The sequence below is a fragment of the Lonchura striata genome, chromosome 13 (genome assembly GCF_050655825.1).
Source record: "Lonchura striata isolate lonStrDom1 chromosome 13, ASM5065582v1, whole genome shotgun sequence".
NCBI lineage: Eukaryota > Metazoa > Chordata > Aves > Passeriformes > Estrildidae > Lonchura > Lonchura striata.
The window spans coordinates 2,026,993-2,049,461 of record NC_140715.1 but is presented as its reverse complement, the minus strand read 5'-3'; the positions used below and the strand labels follow the sequence as shown (position 1 = coordinate 2,049,461).

The following is a 22,469-nucleotide window of genomic DNA, read 5'->3' as shown; positions in this document are numbered from 1 at the left end:
GCTGGTGAATGACAAGCTGGACACAAACTGGCAATGTGTGCTGTTGTTATCATGCTGGCATGGTAGCGTGGAGGAAGGTTTTACAAAGGCCTTGGGAATGGTAAACTGAGGTAAAAGATACATTTATGTACGGTCCACTGTCTCGGGAAAGTCCCGCTTCAACATTCCTCTGTAGACTCCCTTCTCCCCACCCCTGAGCAGTTCCTATTGGACCTGGCCCCTAGGGTGGTTCTGATGTGCTTTAGCTGAACACTGTCTCTATTGTTTAAGACCTTATCTCTTAATTTTGCTGTATAAAACTGTATCTGGGCAATAGCCCAGGGCCTTTGGTCCCTGCTACACTTCAGGCAATACAATCTATCTGGACAAGCATACCATTGGTCTCTCTTGGTCACTTTATCTCGAATCCTAGCGGCAACTGAGGCAACGCCGCAGCTCGGACCGTGCTAACCCAGACGCTGCCTGGTAAGCCCAGGGCAGTGAGACCGCGGAAAACCCCAGCCCCGGAGGGGACAGCTAGCCGGAGGGTCCCGGGGGACCGGGGAGGGACGGGGGACAGCGGCGAGTAACCCCCGAGAGCAAAGTGGCGGTCGAAAGAGAAGCAACAAGTGGCGCACCAACGTTGGGCTTTGCACTGGTCTGAACAAGCGAGCCCCAGCCGTCGTGGACAGTGCACTGGCTAGGAGCTTTTCCAGATGCTTTGCAGTGTCACCGCGAGCAACAGAGCGGAGAGCAGTGCGAATAAGCCGCCAGGCAGGCTGTTGGCTCCACGGGGAGAAGCTCTGGGATCACGCTGGTGGTGAGGCATTTGCCTCTCCACACAGCCCAGTGGGACTGTTGCAGTGGAGACAGATGCTGATTTCTGTCCGGCGAGGTCTCCACGGGTCGGACGGCACCTTCCTACACCCGGGAGACCGCCCGCGGATTCAGGAACCGTTACGGCAGTTGGTGTCTAAAAAACGGCGGTGGGTGAGTCTCGGTTTCTGGGGGGCAGGAGCCCGGCCAGGAGACATCGGCTCCTGTGTGCCCATGGGGGGAGACACGCCAGCGCGCAGGCGTGACTAGAGTCTCCGTCGTAGCTTTAGAACTTTGGGTTTTGCTGCAGTAATTGGTTGAGATTTTGCTGTGAAGCCAGCCATGGGTGTTAGGCTGACTAAAAAGCAGAAAGAGATTTATAAACAAGTTCAGGAGCCCCTGCAGACTGCAGGTGTCAAATTTCCTAAGAGCCTTGTGAAAGAGTTTGTCAGATGGTTATCAGTAAGTGTTCCGTAGGTAACAGAGCAAGTAGTGAAAGAAAGACGATTTTGGAAGCGTGTGGGTGCAGTGCTGAGTGAAAGGACAAAGGCAGGAGATCCCTCAGTGGAAGAAGGTTTTATGAGAATGTTTTTGTTCGTTTACGATGTTGTGGAAAAGAGTGCAGACTCTCAGGACGCCCGGGGAGCAGAAAAGAGACCCGTCGCGTCCCCTGTGTCCCCCCACGTCCCCTGCGGTGAGAAAACTAACCGTGCAGATGTAGATTTAGTTCCTAACCCTTCTCCGTCTCCTGCTTTTGCTCCCGCAGCTGAAAATCCATGCTTTGCACCGCCCCCCCCCCGTACAGCCCCCACAAGATGGAGGCGGCCACGCGGTGTTCCCTTCTCTATCCCCGCATTCCCTGCTCCCTGTGCCAGCCCAGAACACGCCCACAGCCCTTGCACCCCTCCCTCCGCCCATCCCCGTACCCAACCCCTCCTCCCTTGCGGCAGTTCAGCCCCCGGTCCAGCCCTCATCTCCTCCCCTCGCAGTTGCCTCACCACTCCCTGTCCCTGTCCCTGCCCCGCTCCACACGGCCCCGCCAGCTGCGGCCACTCCCACACAAGCCGGCCCTCCTCCCTCTCCCGGTTTCCCTGGCAACAGCAGCGCCCAGGCTGTCAACATAGGAAACCAGGAACCAGTCAGAGACACCGACCATGCGTTCTTGGCTCCTGTGATTTATAATACCAGGGGACAGAACGCCAAATGGGAGCCCCTTTTGTATGATAGTATTAGGGAACTTTGCAAAACGAAGCGTGAGTTTGGGGAAAGAAGTGAATTTTTTAAGAGCATTTTAAAAGCTACTCTATGCTCCAAAACATTTGTCCCTGCTGATTTGAGACGTCTTTTCAGTTGCTTTCTCCCTCAGTCTGAGTTTAGATTGTGGGAAAGAACGTGGAAAAGACTTGCAGCAGATCTCCTCCCAGAGATTCTGCAAAGTCCAAGCCATTCCACAGATATAGAGGATGAGGAAATCACTTTAGAACATCTAGTGGGTGAGGGTGATTGGAGTCAAGCTGAAAAGCAAGCAGCAGGCATTCCCAGAGCAGTGTTGGACCTGTCCAGGGATGCAGCAGAACGTGCATTTTTTAACATGCCTTCTAAAGACCCTGTTGTCTCTTATATCGCCTTGAGGCAGTCTGTTTCAGAGCCATTCATGGATATTGTGGATCGAGTGCGAGCCTCTGTGGAAAAAAGGGTGCAAAATCCAGAGCTCCAAGACCAACTTACATTAGAACTTGTCACCACAAATGCAAATGAAGTCTGTCAGCGAATCATCCTGGCTCTTCCATCATCGCCTCCCCCCACACTCGATCAGCTCATCGAGGAGTGCACCAGGAAAGCTTTCCTGATGACAGAGGACTCAGTGATAAAACCACGGGAAAGGGTGGTTGCTTCAGCAGCAGCAACCCCAAGGACTCCAGGGTTTGCAGGGCCTCCTCCTCAACAAGGGGGGAAAGTGGGAGGGGGAAGAATAATTTTCCTTTAACTGGCAGAGCAAATTGTATCTTTTCCAGAGTTAGTTCACTTCGTTGTATGATTTTATCTTTTTTTCAGACTAGCAGAATGTCAAATTCCACATTCCTGCTCATCGTTTGGTTCCAGGGAATGGCCATCTACCCTTCCACAGTGGATGCATGGATTGTTCCACAGCCCAAGAAAATGTGTAGGTCACGCTAGCCCAAGCCTTGCAACAGGATCATATGTGTTTGTCCACTGCCTCAGCAGAAAATCCGATGTCCACATGTTTAATAGGGGTTCCAAGTAAGGAGGATGAGTTCCCAATTGATCTGGTCCGTTTGCAAAAGCAGGTGAACGAAAATAAAATACCTAAAGGTGCAGGACAAGTTGAAGCACAAGTGCGAAATCCCCTCATTTTGTGGCAAGAGTGGATTTCACATTTGCCCTCTGCTGAGAGGGAGCCCCAGGAATTAGAACTCCTAGGATCTGCAAAAGCTGAATTTTGCATTCAATTTGATTTTTCCCCAACCAAAGAAGTAAAATTATATGAGCATGTCAAACAGTACAAGGTAGAATTCAGAGCAGGTCAATGGTGCACAGCTGTCTATAAGCTGAAATTTACATCCACCACTGATTTCCATCCACGCAAGCTAGACAAGGGAATGTTTCTTATCTGTGGGGACAGAGCGTACCCAGGAATCCCCTCTCGTCTTATTGGAGGTCCATGCACTTTTGGGCATCTGACCCTTGCTTCCCCCAACATGACCCAAATTCCAACTGGGCAAGCAAAAGGTGGGAAAAAAATTACTAAGCGGAGTGCAAGTCAATTTGATGAACATTATGATGTGGAAATTTATCATTGGGCAAAATCCAAAAGAGTTGCTGTCTCTGTGTTTTTTACCATGGGTTGCGGCAGCCAAAGCATTGAGCGAATTAGGCAATCTAGAATGCTGGGTGACCAAGCAAGCAAATTTAACATCAGCAGCCCTGAGTGACCTCCTAGAAGACGAGGAAATAACCAGAAAGGCTACCCTCCAGAATAGGGCACCTATTGATTTCCTGCTGTTGGCACATGGTCATGGATGTAAAGAATTTGATGGGTTGTGTTGTTTTGATCTGTCATCTAAAGGTCAGAGTGTCCACTCATCCATTCAGGAAAAGAGAAGCCTCATTGGGAGTGTGAAGCAAGAAAATGAGGATTGGTTTAAAAATCTGTTCAAAGACTGGGACCTTTCTGGGTGGGCAGTGTCTCTTTTAAAAGGCATCTTTTACTTTCTAGTTGCATTGTTTTTAGTTCTGTTAGCATTTGGGATTCTGAAGCGAATCATCTCCAAGGTCATCACCTCGAAGCCGAAGGCTTCCGCACCGGTTCTCATCGCTGCTGCTGCCACGGAAAGTTATTGGTGGGAAGATGACAAGCAGGAGGACACTGCAGTTTAAGAGCCACAGTTTACCTTTTCCCAAGGCACTGTTCTTCTTAATAAGTAAAGAAGAGGGAATTGTTGTTATCATGCTGGCATGGTAGCGTGGAGGAAGGTTTTAGAAAGGCCTTGGGAATGGTAAACTGAGGAAAAGGATACATTCATGTATGCCCCATTGTATTAGAAAGGTCTTGGGAATGGTAAACTGAGGTAGAAGATACATTTATGTACGGTCCACTGTCTCGGGAAAGTCCCGCTTCAGCATTCCTCTGTAGACTCCCTTCTCCCCACCCCTGAGCAGTTCCTATTGGACCTGGCCCCTGGGGTGGTTCTGATGTGCTTTAGCTGAACACTGTCTCTATTGTTTAAGACCTCATCTCTTAATTTTGCTGTATAAAACTGTCTCTGGGCAATAGCCCAGGGCCTTTGGTCCCTGCTACACTTCAGGCAATACAATCTATCTGGACAAGCATACCATTGGTCTCTCTTGGTCACTTTATCTCGAATCCTAGCGGCAACTGAGGCAACGCCGCAGCTCGGACCGTGCTATCCCAGACGCTGCCTGGTAAGCCCAGGGCAGTGAGACCGCGGAAAACCCCAGCCCCGTAGGGGACAGCTAGCCGGAGGGTCCCGAGGGACCGGGGAGGGACGGGGGACAGCGGCGAGTAACGCCCAAGAGCAAAGTGGCGGTTGAAAGAGAAGGAACAGTGTGCCAGCACTCAGCAACCAACAGCAACCTGCCACCACCACGATCAGGCAAGAAGGGAGCTTCTTTGCTGACACTGGGGGGTCTAAGGCATTTCTGCTTCACAGGAGGACAGGACAAAAAGAGAGCTCCAGTCTTTCCAGGAGAGGACAAACATCTCTCCTCTGTAGGCAGTGATAAAGATCACAGCCTATGTGAAAAGGAAGAGACATTCAGTCTTGAGTGTCTTAGTTTGACAAGACAGGAGTCTGTGAAGGAGGGCAAAAGCCTCCTGTGCAATGGAGAAGGTAAACCCCCTCCCTCCGAATTACCAGGATTTTTAAAATTAAAGGGCTCTCAGGCAAAGATATGGGAATGGGAGTAACAATTCTTTACTAGGAGAAAACTAGATAACAATTTAAAAAGGCAAATGCAATCGGTACAAACAAAACTAGTGATGAAGTCCACAACCTGAGGATTCGAGGTGTTGGTAGAAGGCCACTTGAAATGACAGATGCTCCTCTGACAGATGCTCCTCTTGCAGTGGCTGATGAATTGCAGCTGAAGTGGTGATCTTTAGAAGGGTGTAGTTTTCTCTGAAGATCTGGTGGCAGTTTGGCCGGTCTTCCTCTGAGCCGGGGCCGCCTCCGAGCTCTGCCGCCGCCGCCTCACCGCGCTCCGGCTGTTTCTCTTGGAATCCCGCCGAAGGAGCTGCTTCTCTGGGAATCCTGCAAAGAGAGAGAGCTGCTCTCTCCCAAAAGGTACCCCTTTATACAATAAAAGAGTGCTTGGCTTCCCCCTCTGGGTGGAGCATCTCACAATGGGATGGTGTAACGTTACCAGGCCTGCAGTGAGTCAGTCAATGGCCCATTAACAAACCATTACCTCTTCGGAGCAAACCATTGTTCTTGGAAGAGGTAACAAACCTGCCCAACCTCCAACAGATGGCAAATAGAATACAAGCTTATTTTACAAACCAGGACATTATCCACCCCTTATTCTATTCCAATCTGCACACAATGAAATCTTATACCCAGTTCTCACTTAAGACCAAGTTTCCCTGTGGTACACAGCAGGTCTCCCCATCTTTCTGCAATACCCACCAAGTGTAACCAAGTCCTTGAGCAAAGACAATCCCACGAACGGGTTGGTCTTTGCCTGAGGTGGGATTAATCCAAACAGTTTTCCCTAAAATACCTTTCATATGTACTACAGGTACCTTATCTCCATCTACTGTGTGTAAGGGTTCTGACTGGGCAGGGCCAGCTCGATTGACAGACCCTCGGGTGTTGACCATCCAGGTTGCTTTTGCCAGGTTAATTTCCCAGTTTCTAAATGTTCCCCCACCAAGGGTAGTCGTAAGAAGTCCGTTGCACCGTTCAACTTTGCCAGCAGCTGGAGCATGATAGGGAATATGATATATCCATTTGATACCGTGTTCTCTGGCCCAGGTGTTGATAAGGCTGTTCTTGAAATGGGTGCCGTTGTCAGACTCAATTTTCTCAGGTGTGTCGTGTCTCCACAGGACTTGCTTTTCCAAGCCTAAGATGGTGTTCCGGGCAGTGGCATGAGGTACAGGGAAAGTCTCCAGCCATCCAGTGGTGGCTTCTACCATGGTCAGCACGTAGCGCTTGCCTTGGCGTGTCTGGGGCAGTGTGATGTAGTCAATCTGCCAGGCCTCCCCATACTTGTACTTGGACCACCTCCCACTATACCAGAGGGGCTTCACCCGCTTGGCCTGTTTGATGGCAGCACACGTCTCACAGTCATGGATAACCTGAGAAACACTGTCCATGGTTAGATCCACCCCTCGGTCTCATGCCCACTTGTAGGTGGCATCTCTGCCTTGATGACCTGAGGCATCATGAGCCCATTGAGCCAGGAACAACTCCCCCTTATGGTGCCAATCTAAGTCTATCTTTGACACCTCTATTTTTTGCTGCCTGATCTACCTGCTCGTTGTTTCGGTTCTCCTCATTAGCCCAACCTTTGGGGACATGGGCATCTACATGACGGACTTTCACCGTTAGCTTTTCCACCCGAGAGGCAATGTCTTTCCATATATCAGCAGCCCAGATTGGCTTTCCTCTACGTTGCCAGTTGGCTTTCCTCCACCTTCCTAGCCAGCCCCACAGAGCATTGGCTACCATCCACGAATCAGTAAAAAGGTAGAGCTTTGGCCATTTCTCCCTTTCAGCAATGTCCAGAGCCAGCTGAACGGCCTTGAGTTCAGCGAGTTGGTTTGATCGACCTTCTCCTTCGGTAGCTTGTGCAACTTGGCATGTGGGGCACCATACGGCTGCTTTCCACTTCCGGTTCATCCCTACAATGCGACAGGAACCGTCAGTGAAAAGAGCGTAGCAGGTCTCCTCTGCTGGTAGTTGGTTGTATGGTGGAGCTTCTTCAGCCCTTGCCACTTGTACCTGCTCCTCATCATCAGTGAGACCAAAGTTTTCACCTTCTGGCCAGTTTGTAATTCTCTCCAAAATCCCAGGGCAATTCAGGTTTCCAATACGGGCGCGCTGAGTGATGAGGGCAATCCATTTGCTCCATGTGGCGTCAGTGGCATGGTGGGTAGTAGGAACCTTTCCTTTAAACATCCACCCCAGCACCAGTAGTCGGGGTGCCAGGAGTTGTGCTTCTGTGCCAATTTCCTCCAAGGCGGCTTCGACTCCTTCAAAGGCAGCCAAGATTTCCTTCTCTGTGGAAGTGTAGTTGGCTTCAGACCCTCTGTAACTTCGGCTCCAGAATCCCAGTGGTCGGCCTCGAGTCTCCCCAGGCACTTTCTGCCAAAGGCTCCAGGACAACCCATGGATCCCGGCTGCAGAGTAGAGCACATTCTTGACCTCTGGTCCTGTCCTGACTGGGCCAAGGGCTACAGCATGAGCGATCTCCTGCTTGATCTGGCTGAAGGCTTGTTGTTGCTCAGGGCCCCAGTGGAAAGCATTCTTCTTTTGGGTAACCAGATAAAGAGGGCTCACAATCTGGCTATACTTGGGAATGTGCATTCTCCAGAAACCTATGGCACCTAGGAAAGCTTGTGTTTCCTTTTTGCTGGTTGGTGGGGACATAGCTGTGATCTTGTTGATGACCTCAGTGGGAATCTGGCGCCGTCCGTCTTGCCATTTCACTCCCAGGAACTGGATCTCTCGGGCAGGTCCCTTGACTTTGCTCTTCTTGATGGTGAAGCCAGCTTCTAGTAGTATCTGGATGATCCTCTCACCTTTCTCAAACACTTCTGCCACTGTGCTCCCCCACACAATGATGTCATCAATGTATTGCAGGTGTTCTGGAGCCTCACCCTTTTCTAGTGCAGTCTGGATCAGCCCATGGCAGATGGTGGGGCTGTGTTTCCACCCCTGGGGCAGTCAGTTCCAGGTATACTGCACGCCCCTCCAGGTGAAAGCGACCTGAGGCCTGCATTCTGCTGCCAGAGGAATGGAGAAAAACACATTAGCAATATCAATGGTGGCATACCACTTTGCTGCCTTGGACTACAGCTCGTACTGGAGTTCCAGCATATCTGGTACAGCAGCGCTCAGTGGTGGAGTCACTTCATTTAAGCCATGATAGTCCACAGTCAATCTCCATTCTTTGTCAGATTTGCGCACAGGCCAGATGGGGCTATTGAAGGGTGAGTGGGTTTTGCTGACCACCCCTTGGCTCTCCAGCTCCCGAATCATTTTGTGGATGGGGATCACGGCATCTCGATCCATCTGATACTGCCGGCGGTGCACTGTCGAGGTCGCAATTGGCACTCGTTGTTCTTCTACCCTTAGGAGTCCTACTGCAGAGGGGTTTTCTGACAGTCCAGGCAAGGTGTTCAATTGCTTAATGTCTTCTGCCTCTACAGCGGCTATTCCAAAAGCCCACCTGAGTCCCTTTGGGTCTTTGTAATAGCCGTTCCAGAGGAAGTCTATGCCTAGGATACACGGAGCATCTGGGCCAGTCACTATAGGATGTTTCTTCCACTCCTTCCCAGTCAGGCTCACCTCGGCTTCCACCAGAGTCAATTGTTGTGATCCCCCTGTCACACCAGCAATGGAAACAGGCTCTGCCCCCACATGTCCCGATGGTATCAGAGTACACTGTGCACCAGTATCAACTAAAGCATCATATTTTTGTGGCTCTGATGTGCCAGGCCATCAGATCCACACTGTCCAGAAGATCCGGTTTTCCCGTGCCTCTCCCTGGCTAGAGACAGGGCCCCTCTAACACTGGTTATTATTCCTTTCCTGGGCATACATACTAGAGGTCCTTTCAAGGGGGTCTGACAGATCGTACCCACAAGCTTGGTCATGGGAGGTTGAGGCTACCTTCACTTTGGTGGAACTTCCCTGCTTAGAGTTTCCCTCCTTGAGTTGACGGACCCGTGCTGCCAGGACAGAAGTGGGTTTCCCATCCCACCTCCCCATGTCTTCCCCATGGTCACGCAGGAAGAACCACAGATTAGCCCTTCGGGTGTACCCTCTCTCTCTAGCTGGGGATTGTTAGGCGCTGATTCTGGGGCCTGTGACTCTCACGGGTGCTGCATTAACCTTCCTTATCTCCTCCCTCATCTCCTCTTTAAACTCCTTAATCACAGCTGAGATATGAGCCTGCATTGGGCCATTAATCATACTCCCATAATTCATAAGTTTGTTGGCAACAGAGCCCACTATCTCCCGGTGAGCGTCAGCATTGATTGTTGCAATGAAGGTGGTGTACTGAGATGGCTCAAGATTTGCTACACTCCACAGCATTTGTCCTGTACACCTGACCTTGTTGGGGTCATTATTGTGTCGTCCATCCCTCCCAAAGAGTACCTCCAATACTGCCACTTCCCTCAGCTGTTGGATCCCTTCCTCGAGGGTCTTCCAGCGCATTCTATGATGGTGCTCCTGCATTTTCTCCCTGTGGACAAACCTCTCCCTGACACTCATTAAGAGCCGCTCCCAGAGAGAAAGGGACCCTGGTTCCCTTACAAAAATCTGATTTATACCCGAGTCCTGGGTCAAGGGTCCCAAGTTCCTTGCCTCACCACCATCCAGCTGCATGCCTGTACCCATAAGATCCCAAACCCGGAGTAACCAAGTAGTATAAGCCTCACGCCCTCATCGCACAATGTCTTTATGCAGATTATGAAGACTTCCATACATCAGGGACTCGGTGATGATAGCAAACTCTGGCTCCCCTGTGGGTTGTGAGGTTCCTCCATTCTTGTCCCTATCTGCAGGGTGCTCTGTTTTCATCTTAGACCTCCTTGTTCCTACTGGGGCAACTGCTGCTGGCTGTGACTGCCTTTGTGGTTCAGCTGGAACCTGGACAGTTGTAACATTTGTGGGTTCCACAGCTGTACTATTAGACTGTCCCTCCTCAAGGCAAAGGGCTGGTTTCTCACCAGCTGGGGAAATGCACTCCTTCAGCATCTCTCATATCTCCTTAACCAGAACCCTCACCCAATCTGGGTGGTTCATTTCTGAGGTGGGCTGTGGGGCAGGGTCAGGCTCTGGAGCAGCAGCATCTCGAGTCTCTGGGGCAGTGTCAGGTTCTGCAGGAGCATACCTAGCCTCTGGTGTAGGTGTGAGGGTAGTTATCCAGGTTAATCTTCCCTTATCTCTGAGTGCTAATTATAACAGGCCTATCAGCAACACCACCCATTGTATGATATCATTAGCACTTAGAGAGGATCTTAACCCTTTGAGAACTGGTGAAGCAGACCCAAAAAGATGGTTAAAAGGTTGGGAGAAAGTTTCCCCAGGTGCTATTTCCTCGCAGTAGGTACAATTATTAAAGTAACCCCAAAAAACATACAGTTAGTGGGTGATAGCTATGAATCCATGTACCTGCCTTCCAGAGGAAATTAAAGATCCATGAATTCCTCACCCAATTAACCCAGAAGCCAAACTTGATAACAGACACAGTAGCCTTAGTTATAGGACCCAATTTTAGATAAGGGTCTGCAAATGGGAAAAGTATAGCTACAATCACATGCCACCCAAACCAAGGTAAACTAGGCCACATGGTGATGCTTAAGATGTTTCTACACACAACAAAAAACCAAATTACTTAAAAACTGTTAATCCTTTTTCCCTCTCAATGCCTTCGAGCTCCACGTTGATGCGCCACAATCTGTCTTGGTTTGACAAGACAGGAGTCTGTGAAGGAGGGCAAAAGCCTCCTGTGCAATGGAGAAGGTAAAACCCCTCCCTCCGAATTACCAGGATTTTTAAATTAAAGGGCTCTCAGGCAAAGATATGGGAATGGGAGTAACAATTCTTTACTAGGAGAAACTAGATAACAATTTAAAAAGGCAAATGCAATTGGTACAAACAAAACTAGTGATAAAGTCCACAACCTGAGGAGTCGGGGTGTTGGTAGCAGTCCGGTTGAAATGATAGCTGCTCCTCTTGCAGTGGCTGATGAATTGCAGCTGAAGTGGTGATCTTTAGAAGGGTATAGTTTTCTCTGAAGATCTGGTGGCAGTTTGGCCGGTCTTCCTCTGTGCCGGGGCCGCCTCCGAGCTCCGCCGCCGCCGCCTCACCGCGCTCCAGCCATTTCTCTTGGAATCCCGCCGAAGGAGCTGCTTCTCTGGGAATCCCGCAAAGAGAGAGAGCTGCCCTGTCTCCCAGAAGGTACCCCTTTATACAATAAAAGAGTGCTTGGCTTCCCCCTCTGGGTGGAGCATCTCACAATGGGACGGTGTAACCGCTACCAGCCCTGCAGTGAGTCAGTCAATGGCCCATTAACAAACCATTACCTCTTCGGAGCAAACCATTGTTCTTGGAAGAGATAACAAACCTGCCCAACCTCCGACAGATGGCAAATAGAATACAAGCTTATCTTACAAACCAGGACAGTGAGCAAGTTCAAATAAAGCTGACAATACTTTAGCTTCTTCCTTAAAATTATGCAGTAAGATGTCACATGACCACAAAACAAATTGACTACCATCAGGTTTCACTAAATTGTATTATGAAAACACAGCCTACTACCCTAACCCAGAGTAGGGGACAATTTGTTTCCAAAATTAAGTTTGCTAGCTAATAATGGCTGGCAGCAACTGCTGCTGCTGCTGTCATAATGATAGCACTTTCTTATTTTTATGCCTCTATTCCTTGCAACAATGCTTCACTGTGCACCAATCCTGACTTCTAATAAAACATTAAAAAAGGCACCATGCCTAAATCTACTGCAACTACAAGCATAAGGGTCTAAATGACCTGTTTAATAGCCTGGAGCATAGTAAGGAAAATGTGTTTATTGCTTACATCACTGTATTTTCCTCACTGAACACTTGGATTGATGAGGCCAGGAAGAGGTCCCCAGTATGTAGGGTCACACACAAAATCTGAATTTTCATGTCAGGACAAATGGCATAGGTCTGCACTAGGCACACATACCTCCAATGATGCCTACATTAGGCAGAAAGTTACAAGCCTTTTTACTGCTGTGCAGTGCTCCCAGAGCAGATGAAGAATCAGCTCTTCCACACTGCTGCTGCAAACTATCATTTGGGTCAATGCACTCTGATCTACATACAACTGAAAGAGCAGAGATATGCAGATACGAGGGTAACTGTAATCCTCTAGGATAGAAGATCAATTTCTATGCCTCAAATACTGACAAAGGAGATGCCGCTTTAGAAAAGCACAGATTTATCAATTAAGCCACATGCAGAGTTCACTTTGCTCTGCCCATCCTCTGAGTAAGGGTAGTCCAGGTTCGGTCACTGTGTAGCCAAAACAGAGCAATTAGTTGCTGCATTACTAGGCCACAGCAGATGAACATTTCTACTGATATGCATCCTTTCCACACTCCCATGTCTATGTAACATCACTGAAGAATGAGTTTTTGCATTCCTCAGGATGTTAAAGCTTTTTGTTGCTATCATGCTGGCATGGTAGTGTGGAGCATTGTTTTAGAAAGGCCTTGGGAATGGTAAACTGAGGAAAAGGATACATTTATGTATGCCCCATTGTTTTAGAAAGTCCTTGGGAATAAGAAACTGAGGGAAAAGATACATATATGTATGCTCCACTGTTTTGGGAAAGTCCCACTTTAGCATTCCTCTGTAAACCCCCCTTCTCCCCACCCCTGAGCAGTTCCCATTGGACCCGGCCCCTGGGGCGGTTCTGATGCGCCTAAGCTGGACAGTATCCCCATTGTTTAGACCTTATCTCTTAATTTTGCTGTATAAAAACTGTATCTGGGCAATAGCCCGGGGCCTTTGGTCCCTGCAATGGTTCAGGCAATACAAGCATACCATTGGTCTCTCTTGGTCTCTTTATCCCGACTCCTAGCGGCGACCGAGGCAACGCTGCTGCTTGAACCGTGCAAACCCAGACGCTGCCTGGTAAACCCAGGGCAGTGGGACCGCAGCAAACCCTGGTTACCGGAGGGGACAGCTAGCCGGAGGGGTCCCAGGGGCCGGGAGGGAGGGGGGACAGCAGCAAGTGACCCCCAAAAGCCGCAGCTTTTGAGAAGAACCCACATAAAATTCTCTTGCTTTTACAGATCCAGTCAAAAAGAACACAGAGCACATGCACATGCCCAGTGAGGGATAGTTGTACCTTGGGGGCAGGGAACTTTGGGATGGAGGGGTGCATTAATATTATTATTAGGCTTTCATGAAGAAAATTCATCTAAGAAGAGGGATTTCACCACAGTTGTTGATTCAGTGGTAGGATATATTCCCTTATCTTCCCTGGTATTAGGTTTATCAGCTGCAAAGTACCATCAAGTTCCCTTCCCTGCAAGGAGTCCCACAGAGCCTGGCCAGGGTGTCTCTGCTGCGCCCTAGCCTACATTCCATCCCTGTCAGGAGGTGTGTGTGGATGGGGAATCATCCTGGAATATGTTTCAAGTCACGCCAACTGCATTCCATCCAGGGAGCAGCAAATATGATTTACCCTATTTCTGTACTGCTATAACTCCTGTTAAGATGCTAACGTAACTCTTAAGTTTTCTCTAATTGTATTCCATTACATGTCCACAGGGTCCCCAGTTGTTTTCCCACATTCGGTTATGCCACACCCAAGATTTTTTTTTTCCTGGAACTACTAGCTTCTGCAAAGAATATAACTTAGATTTCCTAAAATCACATTTACGTCAAATTCAGTACAAAATTCTATCCAGAATTCCCCATTAAGCATTAAGAGTAACCTGAAGAAATGCGTCAAGAGTTGGACGTACCTCACCCTGACTCAGTTCTATTTTGCACCAATACCTGCATTCACAGCACCAGCCTGGGAAAAACAATTCTTGAGTCCCAGTCCCTGTTCCAACAAAGACTGACTTCTTCATACAAAAGCACATTCGGTAACTAAGGACATACAGAGAACACAGCCTCCCATCTGCCTGTTTAACAAACTTTGCCTCTTGGCTTTTCTAAAAGGTATGAGAGGAGGGTTCATACACTCAGAAGTATGGCTCATGGCACTTGGATCTTTCCACCCCATAAAATGTATGCTGTCAAATCCCTGAAATATTTGGCAATCGCCCTTCCCAAATGCTTCACTTTATTGTTATCATTTATTCTACACAAGTCCACAGTAAAAACCTCTATGCTGAAACAAAGGAGATTTCATTTTAAAAGAAGACATTTCTTTCCAGCATTATATTTGGCAGATAAAATAAAAAAATCACATGTTTACTCCAATCAAAAAATTATTTCCCATTTGACAACCAGGTACAGCTGTGAAACTGAAAAAGCCTTTTTATAGCCCTAATCATGGCATCTCTAAAATCACTGTGGATCTGGGACCAAAACCAGAAGCATGTTTTGGAATTAGCACAGTAAGGAACAATCACAGCAATAATTTTGTTTGCCTAAATCCTGTTTCTCCAACCTAGCTCAGTAATTTTGGTAACCCACAAGCTTGATGCAGTATCTTTTTCTTTCATTCAGGGTGATTCATGTGTTTCTGAGAAGGAATAAAATAAGGCATAGGGAGTTTGGAAATTTGGCTAAAGCACCCTTCAGCAATGTTTGGAGCAGATACTTCATTTAGGAAATATACCAAAATAAGAGGGAAAAGCTTGCCTTTGCCTTTTTTCTTCATTCCACCCACTCCTTAAACTGACATTTCCCTTGTACTATTTCCTTGAGTCATTAGTTTTACAAACCAGGTTTTCTATTAAGCTGCAAACTATCAACTTCAAAATTAAGTACCCACTTGCTTCCGAAGTTAAAAGAAGAAGCAGCTATGAGCCCAAAATCTGTTTTTGTTTTGCTTTCTGTAAAGGTGCAGATTCTAAGCGATGACTGCATGGCTGCCCGCATGACCAAAGCCATAGGGCAAGTCTGTGGCAGGGATTCCATGAAAAAGTGTCTACAGGATTTCTCCCCTTTTCCAAGGGCATGCAAAATTCTGCATGCATTTTTAAGTCTTATCTATGTATATTAGCACTACAAGTAAACCATGACTGACTTGCTTAACTTTTCCACAGCAGGCAGTCCTTGCTAGATGCAGATGAAACATGGATGCCCCATGCCAAGACAGCACTCTGAAATCCCCACTTAATCCTAAATGTCTTAGTCATTGGGAACCACAAAGAGAAAATTAAACACAGCTACTTTCTAGTTTTTAAAGTGCAGGACTGGTCATCTGGGCATTTCTTCTGCTCCCATTGCCAAGCTGTTTTCATGCTCAGAAAGAGTTATTTTTCACCAGCCACTGCAAGAAACATCAGGAAAAACAAAGCAGTTGATGGTATATTACTGCTGCACTGTTAAGGCTTTCCAAGGACCTGCATGTGAAATACAAAGTTGTGTTTTGTGTCAGGTAAATAAAGGCAACCTGTGTAGTTTTAATTGTGAAATGTGTGGAACACGGCCATGGGATAGTTATAAAGATGAGTTCTAATCAACAACCGAGGAAAACATGGAAGAAGGCTTTTGAACCAATCTTTTGTTTGCAAATAACAATTATAAGTCTTAAGGTATTTTGCAGTAAGAACTTTTGAATTATAACTTTAGAATGTTGCTTAGTATTAAGGTTTTAAACTGTAGCCTTAGAATGTATAAAGGATTTAAACAGAAAGGGAAGGGACCCTATCCCAAGCTCCTGGAGAAAGAAGATGGACATCAAGGTTGCTGATTAATGATTTCAAAAAGGGCGGCTGGACATCACTGCCATAGATTAATGATCCTGGAAAATAGAAGCTGGTCCCCACCATCTGGACACACATCCTGGGATGTACACAATAGAGTACAGAAATTGGAAAGGAACCAAACATCACCATCATAGATTTACGATCCTGAAGTATAGAATTGTGACGTTAAAAGGTAGAAATGGAAACTGCCGAAAGCTCGCGTAAGAATTGGGAAATAGAAACTGTGGAAAGCTCACGTAGGAAATGGGAAATAGAAACTACTTGGAAAAACTTATGAATATGCATGGATATGATCAATAAATACCAGCAAGCCCAACAATCAGTGTGTAGTTGGAGGGGAAAGCCCCCACCACGATACCCAGCGCTGTCTTGCTCATATGCTACCATATTAATTAAAAAATTTAATTGCTGCTTAATATATTGGCTGACTCAAGAGTTTAATTTCTGACATGTATGCAGATGAATGTGTTACTTGGTGCCAGGAAAAAGGACACAGCAAATAAAATTTCTTATTGCTGTTATTTCTGTTTTATTCAGATATATGATCCAATTGTGAAGATCAGATCAAAAACAACCACCAGGAAAGGTTCAAATTCCCCTAGAAGTTCTACAGTCTGCCCTGTGACTTTGAGTACTGGGTTCCGCAGCTGATTCATTGCAAGAATGAATAAACAACTATATTTGTCTAGATACAAAACAAAAAACAAAACAAACAAACACCCACACAAATAAACGAACAAAACAAAAGCTCTCCTATAATAAAGGGGACGAGAAAGGTCTGTTATGGACAATTCCTGATAATAGCAAGGACTGCTGCCTGGGGCATCTTAAACCAGCCAAAACTGGCTTTGTGGTATGGAGAAATGCCAAGGGTCCAAGGACCACGGGTGAGATCAGAAGTGAAAAGTTCAGCACAAAGAAGAAGAGATTACTTCATCTTAAGCCCCCAGCCCACGACCACCAGAAGGCACTATGCAGGCACAACCATGATGAGCCAAAGACAGGGACTATGGAAATTATTTCCCAGAACTCATTATTATAAAACCTGCCTTTTTGAGGAAAGGTTACGAGTATGTATAGCCTCTTTCACAATTATCTTGAATACGTAACATCTTTATGTATAAAGACCAGGTAAATCACCACAGCAGGTGCACACGTTTATGGTGGAGCAATCCCCTGAGTGCCCAGCGCTGAACAAACACACCTACTTAACAGCCTTGCAGGTTGTGGAGTCTCTACCCTGCATGTCACTTAGTCCTATGCAATGAATACACTTTCTGATTTAGAGGGTACACCTAATTTGATCTCAAATTAGATAAAACTTTGGATCATGAGAAAAAATTTAAATGAAGGCTCATTAATATTTTGTTCTACAAACAGGAGAGAACTCCTTTGTGCACAGGGCAGTATCTGCCACTGCTCTCAAAACAGCAGCCAGTATAACTGACTGTAGGATCTGCATCTTTGCTGCGGTCCCAAGGAATGAAGAGGAGACAAAGCACAAAAAATGACCTGCAGCTGGGGAAGCTGTGGGAACTACGGTGTTCTTCAGGAAAACTTGCCACTGCGAAATTGCCTGAAGTGCAGACACACAGCATCACTTGACAGCTGCATCCTTCCAGTCTCACTCATACAGGCCTTCTCCAGCTACTGTGCCTTCATTGTTAGAAGATGGGAACTGCCAGTACTATATTTGGATCACAATCTATTTTTCTCTTACAAGGCTTTAACTAAACATTTTAAAAAGCTGTAGTAATGAAAAGCCAAAAGTTTTGTGTGACCTGAAAGAACAGAGCAAAGCTAACTGATCCCTCACTGTCTCTGCTCTCAGTTAATTAAAGTCTTATCACCAAAGGAATCCTAGAACAGAATTTTCTCAGCAAACAAGTTAGAAGAATCAGTGTTAAGACACGATTGTTTTCAGCTCCTACTTCCTCTGATTTCCAGGGCAGCAGGATGCAACCTGCCAGACTTCACAAGTTTTGCTAATCTGAATAAAGAACAAATGTAACATTTGGAAAAGTATAAAACACAAAGAAAATGCTAGGGTTTGCAGAACTATTTCTCTATGGCATCTGGCTCTCTTTGCAAAATGTTTTTGACATGAAGTCTGCAGCTGAGTAAAATTTCAGCTTATTGTTCTATGCTAAGTCTCACATTAATTTATTTTAAAAGAAGGCAATTATTAATTAGTCCTAATGAGGACACAATTTGCTTTCAGCAGATTTGTTTTATTGAAAACAGCAGAAACAATTAAGCTGAACAACAAAACAAGCTGCAATTAGAAGCTGAATGTCCACTGGCCCTAGAGCAACATATGTAGCTGACAGCCAATGACAAACTAATCTACATTTCCCATATTAAATTTTGATCATAATGTAGAGCATGGAAGAGGAGTGGTATGTATTCTTACCAGACTTGAACTTCTCAACTGAAAACTGATAGGGGGAAAATGCTCAGAGCTACTTTTATTCCCTGACAACTCTATTAAGAGCCAAAACACATCTAGGAACTGCAGCAGCAGCAGATCTGTGAGGAAATCACAAACTGTTACCTCTCTGATGATTTGACAAGTCAAAAGCATTGAACTTAGTGCTACGTTTTGAGAGGATTTAGATTAACAAACCACTGTTACAGACATAAATGCTAATTCCTAAACTGTTGGACACTACTGTCATTAAAAATCAGGGAGAAAATAAAAGCCTCTCGCACTGTATTTGAAATTATAGAGAATCAGGCATTAGTTTATTTCTTCTCCAGGATGTGGCAAGGAAAATATTTCAAGCACACATGTTTTTTTCAGGATTTCCTCCCAAACTTTATACAGTCAAAACCCATAGAGATGCACTTTCAAAGTTCATTGGTTCATAGTTGAGCAAACCCAAATATTCAGTTTCCCATTGGATCCAAATCTCCTCACCTCCAACGTTAATTAGATCTTCATTCTTCGATTTTCTTATCAGTCTTTTCCAGACCAGATGTCTCCATGTCTTCCAGAGGGTGGCATCTGTGAGTAGATACTTATACATAACCTCTGATGTTCCGTTGATAGTTCATTTATGGCCTTTTATCTTTCTGGGTATATTTGGGCTACTCCCAGTCTGTTGGTATGTTAAGCCCATCCTCTTAGAGTGATTCTACATCTATTGAAAAAGCTAAAGAAAATTATTTTCCCCAAGGCAAAGTCAACTCAAGACTAACCGTAGAGACAAAATAAAAATTTAAAAGTTATATTGTTTCCAACAATACATATTACATTTAAATAAATGGGCAAGGAGACCAGTTCCTTTTGAATGCCTTTATTAAAGTGATCAGCTCTGGGTGGGGCTCCGAGGGGTCGCGCACACTGCCACTGCTCCCTTTGGCGATGCAGAGAAGGAGGTGAACAGTTTTGCTTCACAGCAGCACTGGGGCTTCTGTCCTCATGGGAGTGCCTAGGAAGACATCTTTTGGCTCGTCAGCTGGGGTCCTCACTCTGACTCAGTATTACTTAGGTTATGGTGACACTTGAAACCATGTTGGTAGGGTACAGGGATTTCTTGCCGGTAGGTCTAGTTGCTTAGTTGTTCAAATTTTAGATTGGGTCCTTGTAGCTAGGGTCTTTTGTTGGATTTTCTTGCACTTTTCCTGATCTGCATATTTCCCGGGAATGTTCCAGTCGCCATTTTGTGGAGCAGCTGAGGCAATACCCGATGGACGCAAGAAGGGTTACAAGTACGGTAAAAGGGCACAACCAAAGTGTATGTAACGGAGTCAACACTGGCGGTAAACAAGGGTTTAACAGTCAACAAAAGTTAAATTACCATAATTAACTTCAAGTAAATTAACTGCTCTAACCACATTAACTGATGAACTTGTTCATAACAACATGATGAGATATACCTTCAGACAAAATCAGATAACCCCAATTTCTGACTATGCTGAAAATTTGCTATTCAGGTTTGCTTGCTACTATCAATGCAGCTCAGCATGTAACAGATAGTCACAGTGGCAGATAAAAGGAGTAAGGTAGAAGAGGATATGGTCTTGGAACAAGCCCCATGCCTCCCTTGTACTGCTGACTACAAACTGAGCAGAGAACTGGGCAGAAACTTGCCAAAGCCAGTTGACAGTGTTGTAGATGGGTAATGTGATTGGCTCTCATAATTAAGGGATGAATATTATGTGTATGTTCAGAGAAGTTTTATAGATGAATAGGATGTTATTGTGGTATGTTCTCCCCATAACCCTCTTTCCCCTCCCCTTTGTATTGCTGTCACTGGATGGCCTTGGTAGCTGGGGCACTTGGGGGCAGGGCAGGCTTGTTACTAGGCAGCACAGCATGGCAATACCTGACTTCCAGTGAAGTTGCAAGAAAGTGATCTCCACCAATGGACAGTAGAGATGGAGTTGACTGACAAGACTGTGGGAGGGGCCATGGGTACAAAAGGCAGAGCAACCATTTAGTAGATGAGCACATGGCAGTTTAGTTCCATGGTCTCAGTGCTGTAAATTTTTCCTTATTCAGTCTTTTGCTGTATTTTGTTAAGATTTAATAAACCTTTGAAATTTTAAAAGTGAGAGTCATTTCTCCCAACTGACCATCTCTCCCTTGCTAGGCAAAGGAGTTAATGCCTTGTGCCCATCTAATAAAGAAAAGATAAAGAATAATATTATGTAATACTTCTAAATCCACAGTTCTATGTTCACTTTGTGTTGTGAGTTTGGTTTTATGAGTTTTGTGGGTTGGGTTTTTCTATGGTGGTGGTTAGATTTTTTTTTTTTTAAACATTGAGGGCTCCTCTACCTGGAATAGCATTATTAAGAACTGATTACACACACGAGATCCAGACTGAAAAAGCACATATGCACTTACTCTCTGAGTGAAAACCATGCCCCTTTTCTCTGAAAGCAATGTGTCCCCACAGACAGTTGGATGCAGCAAACAGTTAAGAATCCTCTCTAACTTCAGTTTCAAGACACAGTGTCCTGGTTTGTAAGATAAGCTTGTATTCTATTTGCCATCTGTTGGAGGTTGGGCAGGTTTGTTATCTCTTCCAAGAACAATGGTTTGCTCCAAAGAGGTAATGGTTTGTTAATGGGCCATTGACTGACTCACTGCAGGCCTGGTAACATTACACCATCCCATTGTGAGATGCTCCACCCAGAGGGGGAAGCCAAGCACTCTTTTATTGTATAAAGGGGTACCTTTTGGGGGACAGGGCAGCTCTCTCTCTTTGCGGGATTCCCAGAGAAACGGCCGGAGCGCGGTGAGGCGGTGGCAGCGAGCTCAGAGGCGGCCCCAGCACAGAGGAAGACCAGCCCAACTGCCACCAGATCTTCAGAGAAAACTATACCCTTCTAAAGATCACCACTTCAGCTGCAATTCATCAGCCACTGCAAGAGGAGCATCTGTCATTTCAACTGGACTGCTACCAACACCCCGAATCCTCAGGGTGTCAGGTTGTGGACACTATCACTAGTTTTGTTTGTACCAATTGCATTTGCCTTTTTAAATTGTTATCTAGTTTCTCCTAGTAAAGAATTGTTACTCCCATTCCCATATCTTTGCCTGAGAGCCCTTTAATTTAAAAATCCTGGTAATTCGGAGGGAGGGGGTTTACCTTCTCCATTGCACAGGAGGCTTTTGCCCTCCTTCACTGACTCCTGTCTTGTCAAACCAAGACACACAATCATTAGAGAGTTCTCAGTGACTTTGAATAGGAATAACATCAATTTTGCTTTACTGCAGGTATGACATGTCTAGGGGAGGCTCACCACAGAACAGCCTTCCACTCAGGGAGTCATCAGAACTTCATAACCACCATGCTGTGAAGTTGGAAGCTAAACGAACCATTCAAAATTCATGGTAAAGTATCAGTAAAAACATTCTGAGGACACTCTCAACCCTCACGAGATTGGTGAGTTAACAGCAAATCCAGCAGACTGTTAATGTAGCTACTTTAAAGGAACCAGCCAGTCCTCAAGTTTGTCTGTGTTTGACATATGCATGCCAACATTTAGCCCCCTGATGCTCCTGACTCCTATAATTTTCAATCACTGTTCCTTGTTCAAGAGCCACAGTTTCTTTTTATGAAGTCCATTAAATATGACAATGTACTACACTATTAATATGTTTCATTTGGGAAGGGAGAGATAATTACCTTGCAGGGTTCTCTGAAGACCTGAACAATTGTGCTCATTTCACAGCGTAGTGATTCTTTAGAATCATTAGAGTCTCCTGGAAATTAAATGACAATACTTATTAAATCATCTATCTCATAGCCAATGATTTTTTCTTATGCCCTAATATGAAAACAACCCTTATGGATGATCAGATTACAGGAACTCAATAAAGAGTTCTGAGCAACTGAAAGAGACATCTTCATTTTTTTCCCCTTTCCCCCCTTCTAACATCTGAACTATTTTTTACATTAGAGTCAAAAAGGAGTTCAGAGTTTACAAATTCATATAACTTCTGTTTGACTGCAGACACTATTCATGTAATCTGACTCAGATTTCCAGCAAGAACC

The 22,469-nt window shown here is 45.8% G+C and overlaps 1 protein-coding gene across 8 annotated transcripts in view; it reads right to left on the bottom strand.

The window, feature by feature from the left end:
* LOC146766105 (uncharacterized) overlaps positions 1 to 22,469 on the bottom strand; it is a 143,401-nt gene that overhangs the window by 85,276 nt on the left and 35,656 nt on the right. For 5 of the 8 annotated variants that reach the window (XR_014958243.1, XM_085591062.1, XM_085591064.1 and 2 more), the window contains exon 3: positions 22,101 to 22,177. The gene's annotated coding sequence lies outside the window, so the exon portion shown is untranslated. Of the gene's footprint in view, positions 1 to 5,230; positions 5,589 to 22,100; positions 22,178 to 22,469 lie in introns of those variants that run through there. The other 3 variants (XR_014958244.1, XR_014958242.1, XR_014958245.1) reach the window with 1 other exon arrangement.